Genomic DNA, 6,000 nt, shown 5'->3' on the forward strand with positions numbered 1-6,000 from the left:
ACCACTCTCGCTAAGAAATTCTTTCTCAAAGTCATTTCTTCAAATTATAATTCAAGTAATAAAAACCGAAGAAACTAAAATTGATTTAATTTCTCATGGCATTGAAGTAAAAAGTTATAGCGGAAACTCTTATTGGTTTGCATTAATTTTTAATATATAGATAACAAATGGATAAAAATTTGTCTTTTTTAAAAAAGTATTACAGATATTCTAGAAATTAACTTCAAACAAATACATATTTAGAAAATCAGCCTTTTTAAAAAACACATAAAAAGAATGTAAAGAAATAAACTGAACTGAAATTAAAATAATGCATTTCATAAATACTCTATTTTTATATTAGGCAACAAATTTTAGACCAGCAGGCATTCACTCATTTCTGATTTCCACACATTGTTAGTAATTTTTTATAAGTCTCTAAATAAGTATTTCTAGGAGATGATGTTTCATGTGTGAGAACACTTAGACCTATTTGAGCCAAAATTTGGTTAGTAGAAAGCTGGTCAAGTTGCATTTTGTCACTGAGTTTTGCTACTTCAGTTTTAAGCGTGGCATGAATTTTCTTTGAGTTATTTTTGTCTCTTTGGTTAATACTAGAGTTCCCTTGAAGAGGATTAATTCTTGATTTTGAACTGTTGTCAGAGCAGGGTTCACCTCTAGTTGCTGATCTGCACTTTTCTTGAGGTTTTGATGACATCAAAACTTGGATTCTCAAACTGCCACAATTATGACTTTTGCTTCTCGGTACGTTTGTGGGAATAGTTTCTCTTTGCTCACACTTATTTTTTGACAAGCTACGACCTTGCTTCAACCAATAGAGAGAGCCATTTTCAAATGGTTTATAGTCAGGTTTTCTTTGTGGTGTCATCCTCTTCGAACTGCGTTCGTTGCCGACGTCTCTGAGCTTGTCATTGCTAAAGCTTGTGGATGGTGTTGGGGACAAAACAGGCTCGGTTGAAGATTTTTCCTCTGTTTGCTTTAGATCTTCATTTACAGCAATTTTAGGATATTCTTCGCAAATGTTATTATCGTCTGCAAAGTTAAAAGATATTGTATGCTGCCCATTTATTTCGTGTTCATCATCTGTACTGGATGACGTCACAAGACAAGAATTAGATGAGGATTCTTGAGACGAACCAGATTCTGGCCCTGAATTCATTGATATATTTGAATCGTTGGTGTCAGAGGATGGTCTTTCTTCATTAGAAGACATTGAGCTCTTTTCTGATGTGTCTGATTCACCAGACGTGTGTGAAAAATTCCTCACGTTGATGAAATCTTTCATAATATTTTGAGAACCAAATGGTTCTTGCAAGTGACAGCTGGTTAAGTAAGTTTTAAGAAAATTATATTTATCGTAAGATGATGAATTAGAAGTTAAACAATTATCCATTGATTCTTCAAATGGTACTGTTCTGTCAAGTTGAGATGTTGTTTCAGAGCCTGATGGTGTGAAATTCACATAGTTGTATATAGGTGTCGAGAATCTGAAATTGTATTTGTTTTTGCTGTTGCTACTTTCAGCATTACACTTATCTTGTTGACACGCACTTGTTGAAGAGTTAGTTATATCTGTCAAGTTTTTTAAATTACTTTCACCTGCACACTTTTTGCTTGGCAAGTTCATAAAAGGTGTTACGTTATCTTTCGCAGATTCAATCTAAAAATATAAATAGAAATAAAAACAAATACATTTCTTCTAGAAACTGTAATATCGCAGATACAAGAAGATTTTATTTCTATTATTTTGACACTGTAATTCAAACATATTTAAATAAGCAACGTCTGAGTTTAAATAAGCAAAATATGATGATTAAAAATGACCCTTTTATTTTAGTGGAGTTGATGTTCGTAGTGAATGCATTAAACACGAACCCATAGTTAATGACAGCGATTCAGAATAATATAAGGAATTTTTCCCGATTTATAAATTTAAATAGATGCTATCACTGGTAAATATTTCTGGACATGAAAATAATTTCCTACGTGATTTCGAATGTTTTTCAAATCATGCTAGAAACACTTATGAAACTCAAATTCAGCAACATTAACTAACACATTGTCTTCTGTTATTATGAGACTTGATTACATTAACTCTATTAAGATATAATTAGGTTTAGAATCTCTATTTAATTGGAAAATTAAAGGAAACTCGCCTTCCAAAGATTAAAAATTTTCAAATTCAGCTTTAAATTAAATAATATATTCGAGTATTTTTGGTACAATGTTGTTGCATTTAAACTTCATTCATACTTATGTGTAATTAGGAATTTCTAAAATTAGGCATGTTGTTCGAAAATTTAAAAAAAAAAAAATGTTTCAAAGTATTGTATTTTCCAAGTTATTCGTTGAAGATTGTGAATTTGATATGTAAACTGCAAAGGATAAATAAAGTTTTAGCTGTAACATCTCAATACATCATTTTAGCTTGCTTATTATAATTGAAATTGTTTCGTGAAACAACTGAATTAGAGATACTTAAAATAGAAAATCTTTTGTTGTTGAATTAACGAATTAAGTGGAATTACAGAAAAATGAGAAATAAGAATAATTGTGAACATTTAGAATGAAATAAGTGTAAACACACTAAAAAAAGAATAAATATAAACAATGCGCTTATGGAGCAAATCATTTATACAATGAAGACACAAAGTAAATCTGAAAATGACGATTTAAGTTGGATATAAAATAATAATAAAAGCCCCCAAAAACAGCATTTCATTTTAAACAATTCCATTAGATATTTTATGTTAGTTTTGAAGCTTTACTGATATTTTTTTTATCATAGAATTTTCATATTGGTGCGTGCCATGTCCAAAGCACCATGCATATACTAAAAAAGACGATAAATCTTGCAAGTTTAAATCTGATCATTTGGAGTAACTGCTACTTATCACTTAATTTTATTTCTATTGCTAATGCATTTGTTTAGAAAGAATATTTACATTGTACTGAAAATTTTATAATTAGTAGTTAATTTGATAAAAAAATTAGTTAACTTGTATAAATTATATTCCTACCATAGGATTTTAAATTATATGAGCCTTCCGTTAAATTCCTGAGCTCTCTGCCCTTCCTCCTTAACTTTAGAAGGGCTAAGACAAGAAAAGACTCATTGTGAATATAAATATCGTAATGCTCATTTATTGTATTTACTGAAAATTCTTTTTTTTTCAACCATCACTCTGGACAGCATTCCTGATTAGATGCAGCTGCTAAATCTTTACAAAACCTTTAAAAAATTGGAAATCACTCTAAACAAATGATAATTCAATGCTTTGTCTTTTTAGCATCAATTGATACTAAGACAATTTCTATACTAAATCGATGATGCCATACAACTTTATAATTGACTTTTTTCAAGTATCTCATGCCGTTTTCGAAGTAGATATATTGTTCCTAAATTAATTCGTTAGGTATGGATGTAAACAATCTTATCCTGTCGAGAATAGCCGCTTTACTATACTTAGATGCTACTTTTTTATTGCTGAAGTTGTCGTCATTCTAAAGTTAAAAGAGGAAACTCGATATTTAAACAGAATACTCAATGCAGAATATTCATTATATCTTTCATTGTAATATAACACACAGATGAAATTTTATTTCTTACCTTCTCTTTCCTATTTTCTTCCAAAATATTTGATTTCAGAGTATGCAATTCAAATTTTAAGCTTGCAAAATCGCAATCCATTGTTTCTTCGTTCCTTTCCAAGCATTTTGAGTCATCCAAAGCTGCAGCGTGACTTCCTTGTAGATCCTCATTTTTTATGAAACAATCTCTGACGACACGCTGATCTTCTACTTTTTCTTTTGCCTCCCTTTTGATACCAAAACTGCTGTTATCATTATCTTGAATGTTATTTTTATTTATTACAAATTCCATGTTAATATCTTTAGGAATCTGTTTATTTTCATTTCCACCGTCTTCTGGAGGAACGCAGCTTTGCTCGGATGTGGATTCTTGTGGAGATGAATTTTTGAATTCAGATGTTGTCTCTTTCATATTGGTTGCATTGTAAGCATTTAAAGGTACTCTATTAGAGAATGATATAGTAGTGGACTGTTGTGAAGATGAAGCATATTCAGATGCCAGCGACTGGTTGTACATGCTAATCTTACCACTGTCAATTGGATGCACATTGCTAGACAATGGTGCATAAGTAGAAGACTGTTTGGATGAAACTTGTTCAAATATTGGTGTCACTTTATTCATTGTGTCATTTTTGAAACCAATTAAATGCTTCTTATTGGATAACGACAAAGTTGCAGATTGTTGTGAAGATGAAGCATGCACTAATAATGGCAATGTATTGCTTGCTGTTGTCATGTTTGAATCATTTAGGTGCAAGTTGCTTGAAGGAGCTGGAAATACAAGTTGTTGCATCTGTGAATTTTGCTGAACTTTAGGCGACTGATTTTTTGCCGAATTTCTAAAACAATTTTCCGAAATTTCTGTGTTATTTGAAATTGATGAAAGAAGTTTTGAAGAAAAACTTTGTTGGTGTGCTGGAACATCATTGCGAGCTTTTATTTGTTCATTATCCGAAAATACCTTGAATGTAAAAGGTTGTGAAGGGGAATCTTTTATTTTTGGCAATGGTTCAGATATTTTCATTGAGATGGGGCGAGATGATGGCTGTTCGGATGGGGCATTTACAGGTTGGGTGGCTAATTTTCGTCTTTCATGGCGAATCTTATTAGACTTCCATGCTTCAAAAAGAGCCTCTAAGATAGAATCTTTGACACTTGTACTTTCTTTAATTGATTTGAAATTTGGAGACACATTTCTAGTTATTATTGGGAAAGAGAGAGGTCGTGTAAAATCCCAAAAGTCCTCCATTGATTTATTTCTCTGCTAATAAGAAAGAAGCAGAAAAGATTCATTAGAAATGTTTTCTAAAAGTCATTGAAATATTTATATAAAACTAACTTTTAAAAAAATGGCTTCATTGAAGCATAAATACAACTTGATCAAATGCTGAAGAATTTATGATCTTACAAGTACAGTATTGTGCAAATTAATTGAGAGAAACTTTTTTTTTAAATAAAATTCTTCCTTTATCGGGAATTTTCTGCCTCAATCCGGTTTCAACTGCATTTTCTTACAAAAAAGAGTTGGCCTTGACTAGTCTAAATTGTGGTTTTACGACGTGATCATTACATGTAGAGCATTTTACCATCTATTGTGTTTCAGTTGTTGTAAGAAATGGTCCGTTGTGCGAATTGTCTTGTATTAATATGTATAAAAAATGGATATCACTCCCAGGAAAAGAACTAGAATTGTTACCCTTACGGCATACTTCTATGACTGTGAGGGATATTGCTGCAGAAGTTAGAGTTGAAAAATCCAGTGTTTCTAGAATTATTAACCAGCAAATTAAGTTTGGGACATTTCTTCAAAATGAAAGAGTAAATGTTTATGCAAACGCAAAACAACACCTCGGACAGACAAATTTCCTGTATGAAATAGTAAAATGCATCCCCGCAAAACAAGTAGAGAACTTCAGAGAGAATTATTAACTACTGGTTTGAGCGTTGATTCATCGCCAGTACGACGAAGGCTTATTGAAGCAGGAGGACGGGCAAGAACACCAGTAAAAAAAAAAACAGTTGTTAACACCTGCAATGAAAAACAAACGTTTGTATTGGGGCAAGAAATATCAATCCTGGACTGCACAATACTGTATTCAGCAGCGAAAAGCATTTTTTGTACAAGAGATTCGATTAACATTTGTCAGATGAAGTGCTGGAGAACTTACCAGGGAACAACATCTTAATCAAACAGTTAAGAACCCTCAGTAGCAGATGTTTTGGGGTTATTTTACATCAGGAGGACCTGACAGCTTAGTGCCAGTTGAAGGGATAATGAACTTTTAAAAAAACACATTTCAATACTAAAAGAAAAAATTGTGCCTTTAATGCAGATGTTCGCTTTTGGTTTTGGTGTCTTTCAACAAGATCTTGCTTTATGCCCTTATTCCAAGCTGGTAAAGAATGCTT

This window comes from Argiope bruennichi, chromosome 10, assembly GCF_947563725.1.
Source record: "Argiope bruennichi chromosome 10, qqArgBrue1.1, whole genome shotgun sequence".
Taxonomy (NCBI): Eukaryota; Metazoa; Arthropoda; class Arachnida; order Araneae; family Araneidae; genus Argiope; species Argiope bruennichi.